Source organism: Ranitomeya imitator, chromosome 4, assembly GCF_032444005.1.
Source record: "Ranitomeya imitator isolate aRanImi1 chromosome 4, aRanImi1.pri, whole genome shotgun sequence".
Classification (NCBI taxonomy): Eukaryota; Metazoa; Chordata; class Amphibia; order Anura; family Dendrobatidae; genus Ranitomeya; species Ranitomeya imitator.
In genome coordinates, this window is record NC_091285.1 from 247,982,554 (window position 1) to 247,994,788 (window position 12,235).

The 12,235-nt window shown below is 45.8% G+C and overlaps 1 protein-coding gene across 1 annotated transcript in view; it reads right to left on the reverse strand.

Annotated features, from left to right (window-relative positions):
• Positions 1–863, reverse strand: part of SLC38A1 (solute carrier family 38 member 1) — a 114,826-nt gene extending 113,963 nt beyond the window's left edge. Inside the window, exon 1 of the mRNA XM_069764484.1 lies at positions 609–863. The gene's annotated coding sequence lies outside the window, so the exon portion shown is untranslated. The remainder of the gene's footprint in view (positions 1–608) is intronic.
• Between the last annotated feature and the right edge of the window lie 11,372 nt (positions 864–12,235).

Below are 12,235 nucleotides of genomic sequence, written 5' to 3' on the forward strand. Positions count from 1 at the left end.
TAGGCTATGTCAGAGGATGAGGACGTTTCCCTTTACAATGTATGTCATCGTCATATGTCTGAAGCCTCGGACATCACAACGTGACTATATTCTAGGTCAATTGTTATTATAATCCTATTGTATAAGCGTTATATATATCCTATTCGAAAGCCTCTAAAATGGAGGGAAATGGGCGGAAATGGAGGGAAATGCAAGAAATTGAGTTCAATGATGGACTAGAATGCACAATTTATAAAGGACGCGTCCAGTGACAGCACAAGTCCTGGTGCCCTGCAATGAATGACTGAAGGACAGCTCCATCCGGCAGGCATCCATTCAATAGAGCAATCATGGGATGTCAGCGTGCTGCTGTTTACACAGAGCTGACAGCGAGACGTATACACCGCACATCATCACTTGCCGCCTTATTGTATTTGCACCATGGAAACTTCAATATATATATATATATATATGTATATATATATATATATATATACATATATATATATATATATATATAAAATCAGGTTAATAAATATTGTCCGAGCACAAGAAGGTACTAGGAACAAGGTGGAGACATTTGGTCACATAGATGTTGAGGGTGAAAGCATGGGGAGAATGGGTGTTACCTGGGTCCTGGAGCAGTGCAGCTGGTCCGATAGGGATGACCGGGCCGTACATCCAAAGGAAGATTCCTGTATCACAATCTGGTCCGGATGGGGAGATGAGTAGGAGCCAGCCGGCCAAGTGAATATGTGCACTCTACTGAACAGACAAAGGATTGCATCAGACCAGTGTGCAGCATGTGTGCTGTGGAGTCAGGGGAAGATGAAGCATCCGGCAGCCTGCCTGCTTCTTACAGCTCCCCACACTGGCAGCTACACTGAACAGGATCAGGTCCACCTTAACAATCTGCTCCTCTCATGAAAAGAAAGAAGAGGGACGGATTCATTCTGTCAAAATCATACAATGGGATTTTCTGGATTTTATTTTTAGATTCTGTCTCTCACAGTTGAAATGTACCTACGATAATAATTACAGACCTGGCTATTCTTTGTCGGTGGGAAAGCTGGCAAAATCGACAATGTATCTGTATCAAATACTTATTTTGCCCACTGTACCTTATGTGTTTAACGTTTGCAGCAATATTGGGGTTCATGTGTTCATTAGTCGCAGTGTGCTGACGCATTGTGTATGTATAGGAGTCACATGAAAAGACTTTATTTTCTCTAAATTATCTGCTTCAATCATAAACGATTTTTATATTGAGATATTTACAAAAATACAGCAAAAAGGCAGAGAGCTTACCTGCCCAGGCCTCCAAAAAAATGCACTAGCAGGATGCAGTGGACCCATAAGATGGCGGTAACACGGGTGCAAGACTACCGACGAGGCAACCGCTCACGGCCTACCAATCCATGGAGGTATATTAATGCACAATAGAGGCTTGTATGTGGCGCTGTTCACACACAGGTGATGCACAGCATCCAGGTTAACAGCCTAGTAGTGACATCCTTCTATTAGATCAGGTGGGCTGTTCAGCGCTATCCAACTGCATCCCATGTGAACAGGCACCACAGTTTACAAGACCGGATGGGCCCAAATGCACCCTGAAAACAACTGCAAAGAACACATATAAAATTATATTGAGATATTTGTATAAATAAATTTGTACATGCCATACTTGGGGATTTTATGCAGTGGAGAAACTTTCTTTAACCCCTTCATGACCACGGGTATTTTCGTGTTTTCGTTTTTCACTCCCCTCCTTCCCAGAGCCATATCTTTTTTATTTTTCTGTTAATTTGGCCATGTGAGAGCTTATTTTTTGTGGGACGAGTTGTACTATTGAACGACATCATTGGTTTTACCATGACGTGTACTAGAAAATGGGAAAAAAATTCCAAGTGCGGTGAAATTGCGAAAAAAAAGTGCAATCCCATGGATGTTTTTTGTTTTGTTTTTTTTGCTAGGTTCACTAAATGCTAAAACTGACCTGACATTATGATTCTCCAGGTCAGTACGAGTTCATAGACACCAAACATGTCTAGGTTATTTTTTATCTAAGTGGTGAAAAAAAAATTCCAAACTTTGCTAAAAAAAAAAATTGCGCCATTTTCCGATACCTCCATCTCCATTTTTCGTGATCTGGGGTCGGGTGAGGGCTTATGTTTTCCGTGCCGAGCTGACATTCTTAGTGATACAATTTTGGTGCAGATACGTTCTTTTGTTCTCCTGTTATTGCATTTTAATGCAATGTCGCAGCAACCAAAAAGACGTAATTTTGGAGATTCAAATTTTTTTCTCGCTGCACTGTTTAGTAATCAAATTAATCCTTTTTTTATTGATAGATCAGGCAATTCTGAATGCGGCGATGCCAAATATGTGTATATTTGATTTTATTTTTATTGTTTTATTTTGAATGGGGTGAAAGGGGGGTGATTTAAACATTTATATTTTTTTTATTTATTCCATATTTTTTTTAAACATTTTTTGTATACTTTTGCCATGCTTCAATAGTCTCCATGGGAGGCTAAAAGCTGGCACAACGCGATCAGCTCAGCTACATAGCAGCTGAATTACAGGCTTGCAATGAGCACCGACCACAGGGTGGCGCTCACAGCAAACCGGCATCAGTAACCATAGAGGTCTCAAGGACCTCTATGGTTACTATCCTGATGCATCGCTGACCCCCGATCATGTGACGGGGGTTGGCGATGCGCGCATTTCCGGCCGTGCAGCCGGAAGCGGTAGTTAAATGCTGCTGTCAGCATTTGACAGTGACATTTAACTAGTTAATAGTGGCGGGTGGATCGCGATTCCACTCACCACTATTGCGCGCACATGTCAGCTGTTCAAAACAGCTGACCTGTTGCGGCTTTGATGTGGGCTCAGCGCCGGAGCCCACATCAAAGCAGGGGATCTGACCTCGGACATACTATCCCATCTGAGGTCAGAAAGGGGTTAATGCAATGTTGCAGCGACCAAAAAAACGTAATTCTCGTGTTTTGAATATTTTTCTCGCTACGCCGTTTAGCGATCAGGTTAATCCTTTTTTTAATTGATAGACTGGGCGATTCTGAACGCAGCAATACCAAACGTGTATTTTTTTTTTTTTTTTATTGTTTGATTTTAAAGGGGGGTGATTTAAACTTTTAGGCGTGTACTACGGAGGACAGAGAAAGAACTTCATTCCAATATTGCGGCCAGCATGCAGCCAGCGGGTAAGGAAAGGGTGAATCAAACACCTGAATACTCCGCCCATATGACCAAAAACCGGTCCCGCCAAATTCAGGTGACAGATTCCCTTTAAGGCACCCAGTGCCACAGGCAGCAAAACAACCCCAAAACATATTTGAGCCTTCACTATATTTGACTGTAGGTACTGTGTTTTTTTGTACCATATTTTCTGTAGATACTATGTTCTTTTCTTTCTATGCCTCATTCCATTTTCAGCAAACAATGATGGGCTTTACTAAAAGCTCTTGGACTCATCTGTCCACAAGACGCTTTCTTAGTAGGATTTTGACCTGTGTACATTTTGGCAAATTACAGTCTAGCTTTTTAGTGTCTATGTGTCAGCAGTGGGGCTGTCTCTTGGGTCTCCTGCCATAGTGTTTCATTTCAATGTCGACGGATAGTTCTGCTGACAGTGATGCACCCTGAGCCTGAAGGATTGCTTGAATTTCCTTGGAAAATGATTTGGGGCTGCTTATCCACCATCCAGATCATTCTGCATTGCAGCCTTTCATCAGTTTTTCTCTGCTGTCTACATTCAGGCAGATTAGATACAGTGACATGGATTGTAAGCTACTGTATTTGATTATGTTGCACACCATGGACAAAGGAACATCAAGATCTATGAAGATGAGCTTGAAACCTTGGGATTGTTGATATTTTTCAACAATTTTAATTCTAAAGTCCACAGACAGTTCAATGCAAAGTTTGAGTTAACGTCACACCTTTTATCTGGTTTCAGGTGTGATTTTCATATTGCCCATGCTTGCTACTTGCCACAGGTGAGTTTTAACGAGCATCACATGCTTAAAACAAAGTTGTTTTTCAGCAATTTTGGAAAGGTGCCAACAATTTTGCTGTGCCCATTTTTGGGGTTTTGTGTGAAATTATGACCAATTTGCCTTTCTTTCTCCTCAGCTTTTTTATGTTTTTCCAATACACACAAAGGAAATACATATGTGTATTACAAAACGTGTAATTTTATAATTTCCTGGGAGAAATACTTCATTTTCTGGAAAAAATTCAAGTGTTCACAAGTGTTGAGCGATACCTTCCGATATTTGAAAGTATCGGTATCGGATGGTATCGGCCGATACCGGCAAAATATCGGATCTCGCCGATACCGATATCTGTTACCAATACAAGTCAATGGGACACAAATATCGGAATGTATCCTCGATGGTTCCCAGGGTCTGAAGGAGAGGAAACTCTCCTTCAGGCCCTGGGATCCATATTAATGTAAAAAATAAAGAATAAAAATAAAAAATATTGCTATACTCACCCCTCCGAAGGACCCTGGCTGTCACCGCTGCGAGCGTCTGCCTCCGTTCCTGAGAATTGCAAAGAGTGAAGGACCTTCGATGACGTCGCGGTCAGGTGACCGGTCAACTGACCGCACACGTGACGGCTCATCTGACCGCGACATCATCGAAGGTCCTTCACTCACTACATTCTCAGGAACGGAGGCGGACGCTTACAGCGGTGACAGCCAGGGTTCTTCGGAGGGGTGAGTATAGCCATATTTTTTTATTTTTGTTCTTTATTTTTTACATTAATATGGATCCCAGGGCTTGATGGATAGTTTCCTGTTTTGCAGTATCGGAATGCTCAACACTAGTGTTCACTTAAAGTCATGACTGTAACATATATGAATATTATATATTTTTCAAGTATTCTTAGTCTTTTTTCTTTATGGTTCGGTAAATTTTTCAAGATCTGGGACCTGTGGATAACACATGCACATCTATGTTTGTCAAGTGCTAGCCTAGCTTTTGGTTGATTTTATACAGTGGGTACGGAAAGTATTCAGACCCCTTTTTGAATTTTCACTCTTTGTTTCATTGCAGCCATTTGATAAATTCAAAAAAGTTTTTTTTTCTCATTAATGTACACTCTGCACCCCATCTTGACTAAAAAAACAGAAATGTAATAATTTTTGCTTCATATTCTGCAGCTGAGTTTCTTTCTCCATTGACTTGACAGGGGAAAAATAACCAGAAAAAAACCCACACATAGTGTTTTTACATACAAGCATTTACATTCTAAGTACATTTCCTGGAAAACACATACACACTGCAAAACCAAGGAAATGCAGTGCTCAGCCAAGAAGCATGCTATAAATTTGCCAGTGCAACTTATTACAACAGGTCACCTATATTCTAAGCATAGGAATAGATGTAATGGATTCCAAACCAATGGATAACTTTTTGGTCCTTCTTGTTCCAATTCTAGGCATTTTGTAACTTTGTTATATTTGTATTTGATAATACCCAAGATGCAAACACAATCAGGAGACCCCTTGATATACATATCGTCAATCATCTTCACCCATTCTAAGAAAATAGACATAACATGCGTCAAGGTGTCTCCTGACTGTGTTTGCCACTTGGCTGTTGCATTTCAGCTGCTAATATACATTGTATTGTGTACTTCTCTTTTGTGCAGCTCTTTTCCATTTTAATCAAGCTAGCTTCCTCTATTGAAATATTTTTAAGTGCTGTTATGCGTTGAGCTCACTGTCCTTTGCAGTTACTCCATGGCAAGGAATTAACATCCATCTTCTCTCATCACATAGGTAATCATGTCATTCAACTTCTGACCTTAACTGCCTTGCATGTCTTTTCACTCCATTCAATGTCAGCAAGTAGCCTGAATGGTAATCATGTCATTCAACCTCTGAACTGAACTACCTTGTATTAGGGGTCGAGATCCCACCTCTGCACAGGGGGAATCTTGAACCATCTCCGCTGCGGTCTCCCATTCTTCTCCAGCCGCAGTGGAGCCTGCTCAGCGGAGACGTCGGTCCCAGCGTCTGGCTCAGCCTGATACAGTGCAGATGATTACTGCTGCCTTTCCAGGCTCAGCCATTGTAGCCAGTACTGGTCAGCGGCGAGCAGATGTCTCTGGGACTAAGTCCTGCTTTTCCCCTTCAGAGCATGCCCAGGGTAAGACCTCTCATTTGAGGTCGAGAGTCACATGCTCAGGTACTGTAGCAGCTCCCATTGGTCCTCTAGGAAGGTCCTGAAGTTGCTGCAGCTATAAAAGTTTTGCATGGCTGCACGGCCATGCCCTAGTATTAACCTAAGTTATGAGCTCAGCGCCAGTGTGGTCATGCTTGCATGTGGCCAGGGTTCGGCTGAAATAAGCCCCTAGAATACCGGCACCTCCGGTGAGGAGTTTTGTGTGTGCTATGCTGACTGCATGACCACTGACGGCTCTATTAGGTAGCAGTTCCCCTGTGAGGTTAACTGGGCACAGCGTTCTCTTTCTCAAGCGAATCTGTGAAGTAACAGAGTTCGCTTATACCGCCATATAGTACTGTCTTTTACTAGCAGCAGGTTCTGTCCTGCACGGTGGCCCCCGGGTTGCGAATGCACCTACTACTCAACATATATATATATATATATATATATATATATACTCGGTGCGTTCCGCCAACCCTAACAGAATACTAGCACCAGGGTCTGGCTAGTAAATGGTGGACAAACAGCAATCTTTGCGGTACATCCAGCAGCTGGAGGGTAGGTTGGCGACTCTCGAGTGCACAACCTCAGCTGTGGATGTTACCGCAGTTGCTGTTCAGGCTGCTAGCATAGCTGCAGCAACCATGTCCACTGTCACCCCTGTTCCAAATCTATCTCGCCTCCCGCTGCCAGAAATTTTTTTGGGTGATAGTAAATCTTGTAGGGGTTTCGCGAGCCAGTGCTCTATACACCACAAGCTTCTGGCCGCATGTTTCCCCACAGTGAAGGCAAAGGTGGGATTTATTGTGTCTGTCCTGTCGACAGGGCGTTGGAGTGGGCTACGCCGCTGTGGGAGCGTGGCGATCATGTGGTGCAGAGTGCTCTGCTGTTCCTGAGCACTCTAAAACAGGTCTTTTTAGGACCTCGAGTCACCCATGATATGGCGCTCCAACTGTTGGCAGTGACTCAGGGCTAGTCCTTGGTCAGCCATTTTGCCGTCCACTTCCGTACCCTAGCATCTGAGTTGGAGTGGTCGGATAAAGTCCTTATACCAATATTTTGGAGGGGGTTGGCTTACCATGTGAAGGACGCTCTGGCCACTAGGGAGATTCCCGCCACACTGGAGGAGTTAATAGCTGTGTCCACTCGTATTGACCTCCATTTTTACAAGCGGAGGTTAGAGCGAGCCCAGTGTAGGCAGAGGTTTCGGCTGGCTCCCACCTTGGCCAAACTTTTGGAATCTCCGGTCCTGGTCCCTGAGTCACATGAGGCCATGGAGGTGTCACAAGAGAGATCTAAGTCCCGCACCGCTTGTACACTCAAGGTCTGTCATGTTTGCCAGCAGTCAGGACATCTTGCCACCAGATGTTCCCAGCGGTCGGGGAAACGTCAGCATCTAGTGGTAGAAGGTGGAGGTACACTAGACACGGCGACGTTTCCCTCCAAATTGTCCTTCAAGGGGACAATTACTATAGGCTCATTGTCCCACTTGGTAGAGCTCTGCATGGATTCTGGGGCGGAGGGCAATTTTATGTCTTCAGCCTTTGCCCAACGTTATACAATTCCCCTGGTAATGCTAGCTCAACCAGTTACCGTACGGGTGGTGAATGGGTCGACACCACCCTCTCAGGTAACACACCAGACCATCCCTTTCACTCTGTCTATGTCGCCATCTCATCAGAAGATTATATTTCAGCTCATCATTCCTGAGAAAATTGATGAGGTCCTGTTAGGGATACCTTGGCTACGGTACCACTCTTCTCATATTGAGTGGTCCACAGGCAGAATTTTGGGATGGGGTGAATCTTGTGAGGGTAGATGTCAGAGGGAATGCGTTCAGGTTGCTACTACCGAGGTACCCGCTGATCTATCCTCTCTCCCCAAGCAATATTGGCCCTATGCGGACGTGTTCTCCAAAAGGGCTGCGGAGACCCTTCCGCCTCATCGCCCTTATGACTGTCCTATAGACCTCTTGCCTGGTGCTGAGCCTCCCCGGGGTCGAGTCTATCCATTATCTCTCCTGGAGTCGGAGGCAATGTCACAGTATATCCAGGAAAATCTGGGAAGGGGATTCATTAGGAAATCAGTGTCACCTGCAGGGGCCGGGTTCTTCTTCGTGTAGAAGAAGAACTGGGAACTACGTCCATGTATAAACTACAGGGATCTTAACGCCATCACTGTTAAGAATAAATATCTCCTGATATCTGAGCTCTTTGATAGGCTTCAGGGAGCAAGGGTATTTACTAAATTAGATCTGCGAGGTGCTTACAACCTGATTTGTATCCGTGAGGGGGACGAATGGAAGACGGCTTTTAACACCAGAGATGAGCACTATGAATATCTAGTGATGTCCTTTGGGCTCTGTAATGCCCCAGCCATTTTCCAAGACTTTGTAAACAATATCTTCCGGGATATGCTCTCCACCTCGGTCGAAGTCTATCTGGATGATATTCTCATCTACACCAAGTTGGAGAAATGTGTGTTTGAGCAGGAGTCCTTACCTTTCCTGGGCTATATCATCTCGGCCCAGGGATTGGCTATGGATCCTGCCAAACTACAGGCTGTGATGGACTGGCAAGAACCCCATTCTCTTAAAGTGGTGCAGCGCTTTATGGGGTTCATTAACTATTATCGCCAGTTCATTCCTCATTTCTCCACTTTGGTAGCTCCCTTGGTAGTCCTCACCAAGAAGGGAGCAAATCCCAAATCGTGGTCGGAGGAGGTCTCCAAGGCCTTCACTTCTATTAAGTCCCATTTTGCTAGCGCTCCCATCCTACATCTCCCCGACGTAGATAAGCCATTTATAATGGAGGTGGATGCGTCTTCCGTTGGTGCTGGAGCAGTCCTCTTTCAAAAGGATGCTCAAGGTCGAAAGCATCCTTGCTTCTTCTTTTCCAAGACCTTCACACCAGCGGAGAGGAATTATTCCATCGGAGACAGGGAGTTGCTAGCAATGAAGTTGGCCTTCTGTGAGTGGAGATATCTTTTGGAGGGGGCTCGCTTTCCTTTCCAAGTATTCACAGACCACAAGAATTTGGTTTACCTACAGACAGCCCAGCAGTTAAATTCTCGCCAGGCCAGATGGTTCTTGTTCTTCTCCCGGTTCCATTTCACCCTCCATTTCCTTTCCAGGGAGAAGAACATTTGTGCCGACGCGCTCTCTTGCTCTGTTGTGTCATCTGAGGAGGAGGAAAAGGAGCCTCGTCTTATTGTCCCTACCGAGAGTCTGAGAACTTGAGAACTGTGGCTCTGTTTTCGCTAGAGTCTGTGCCTCCAGGCAAGACTTTTGTACCATCCAGTCTGCGTCCAGAGGTTCTCTCTTGGGCTCACTCGTCCAGGGTGGGTGGACATTTTGAGTCCAAGAGGACATCTGAGCTACTGGCGAGGACATACTGGTGGCTGCATATGGCCCGAAACATCGCAGACTATGTTCGGGCGTGTGTCTCCTGCGCCAAGAACAAGTCTCCTCGTCAACGGCCAGCTGGGTTGCTTTACCCCCTGCTGGTGGCGGACAGGCCCTGGGAGATGGTTGGGATGGATTTTGTGGTGGGCTTACCCAAGTCTCGTAGTTGCACCAATATTTGGGTGATCACCGACCATTTTTCCAAAATGGTGCACTTGGTGCCTCTTCCATGGCTACCTTCTGCACAGGCACTGGCAGCGTTGTTTATCAAACATATCTTTCGCCTACATGGTATGCCGGACAAAATTGTCAGTGACAGGGGTTCCCAGTTTGCGTCTAGATTCTGGAGAGAGCTTTGTCGTCTACTCGGCATTGAGTTAAATCTCTCCTCGACCTATCATCCTGAGACAAATGGGTTGATAGAGAGGGCCAACCAGACTCTGGTCACATATGTACGTCATTTTGTTTCTGCCAGGCAGGATGACTGGGCATCCTTGCTACCGTGAGCGGAGTTTGCGCTTAACAACGCCGCAGCCGACTCCACTGGTCAGACTCCATTCCTCCTTAATTACGGCCAGCATCCGCGTGTTCCTGTGCCCATGCCCGTGTCTTCCGCCTACTCCAGGGTGGCAGACTGGGCTCGATGCTCTTCGTTGCCCGGCTCCGACCTTTGCTCCTGGCAACTTAGTGTGGCTCTCCGCCCGTAATATCAGGCTGCGTGTCGAGTCCACTAAGTTTGCACCTCGCTACTTGGATCCCTTCAAGGTCCTCGAACAGGATAACCCTGTGGCCTATCGTCTGGCCCTTCCTCCATGCCTAGGTATCACCGACATCTTTCATGTGTCCCTCTTGAAGCCCGTTTACATGTCCCGGTTTTCTGAGTCATCTGCCGGGACATCGGGTTAGTCTACGGACGATTACGAGGTCAACGCTATTTTGGGGTGCAAGGTGGAACGTGGCAAGATATTTTATTTGGTGGACTGAAAGGGTTATGGCCCAGAGGACAGATCTTGGGAGCCTGCTGAGCACATTTGTGTTCCGCAGCTCATTGCAGCCTTCGAGTGTAGCGAGGTCCAAGGAGGAAGGCACTCGGAGGGGGGGAGGGTAATGTTATGGGTCGAGTTCCCATCTCTGCACAGGGGGAATCTCGAACCATCTCCGCTGTGGTCTCTCATTCTTCTCCAGCCGCAGTGGAGCCTGCTCAGCGAAGACGTCGGTCCCATTGTCTGGCTCAGCCTGATACGGTGCAGATGATTACTGCTGCCTTTCCAGGCTCAGCCATTGTAGCCAGCACTGGTCAGCGGTGAGCAGACATCTCTGGGACTAAGTCCTGCTTTTCCACTTCTGAGCATGCCCAGGGTAAGACCTCTCATTGGAGGTCGAGTCACATGCTCAGGTACTGCAGCAGCTCCCATTGGTCCTCTAGGAAGGTCCTGGAGTTGCTGAGGTACTGTAGCAGCTCCCATTGGTCCTCTAGGAAGGTCCTGAAGTTGCTGCAGCTATAAATGTTTTGCATGGCCGCACGGCCATGCCCTAGTATTAACCTAAGTTATGAGCTCAGTGCCAGTGTGGTCATGCTTGCATGTGGTCAGGGTTTGGCTGAAATAAGCCCCTAGAATACCGGCACCTCAGGTGAGGAGTTTTGTGTGCTATGCTGACTACATGACCACTGTCAGCTGTATTAGGTAGTTGTTCCCCTGTGAGGTTAACAGGGAAAAGCGTTCTCTTTCTCAAGCGAATCTGTGAAGTAACAGAGTTTGCTTATACCACCATATAGTACTGTCTTTTACTAGCAGCAGGTTCTCTGCTGCACGGTGGCCCCCGGGTTGCGAACGCACCTACTACTCAATATATATATATATATATATATATATATATATATATATATATATATATACACACACACACACACTCGGTGCGTTCAGCCAACCCCAACACCTTGCATGTCTTTTCACTCCATTCAATGTCAGAAAGCAGCCTGAATGGTAATCATGTCATTCAACCTCTGAACTGAGCTGAACTGCCTTGCATGTCTTTTCACTCCATTCAATGTCCGCAAGCAGCCTGAATAGTAATTATGCCATTCAACTCCTTTGCTAGAATTCAACAGTTACATGGTTCCCAGTACTTACTGTTGTAGATCCAGGGGAAGAATCTCTGTAGATGTTATCTCAGGAGAGGTACTATAGTATAGAGATGTAATCAGGACTGCGTCTTTGATCATCTTCTCCACACCAGGATGCGTTGAGCAGCTGTCGCTAATTTATAACTAACCAGCTCCCATAATCCTGCTCTCCTCTCCCTGTACTGGGAGCCTATAAATTTGGATTCGTTCTTCGGGGTGCACGCATTTGTGTGGGGTTGCACGTGTGACACCCCAGGTTCCTGGTTGTCACAGTGGCATTGCTTTCCTCAGGGGAAAGCGATGTCACACTTGGAAGCGAGGAAGGATCTTCTCTATCGGGTACAACCAATCAACATGTTCACACTCCAGGCCAGAAGGGGGAGCTCTGATCCAGCTTGTGGGTGGCTCCCCTATATATATTCTGGTCTGGAGGGAAAGTCATACAGTCTGAGAAAGAGTTCCTGTCAGAGTGACAGAGGAAAAGGAAGTTGAGGGGCCGTGCAGCCACGAGAAGTGCTGCAGCTCCTA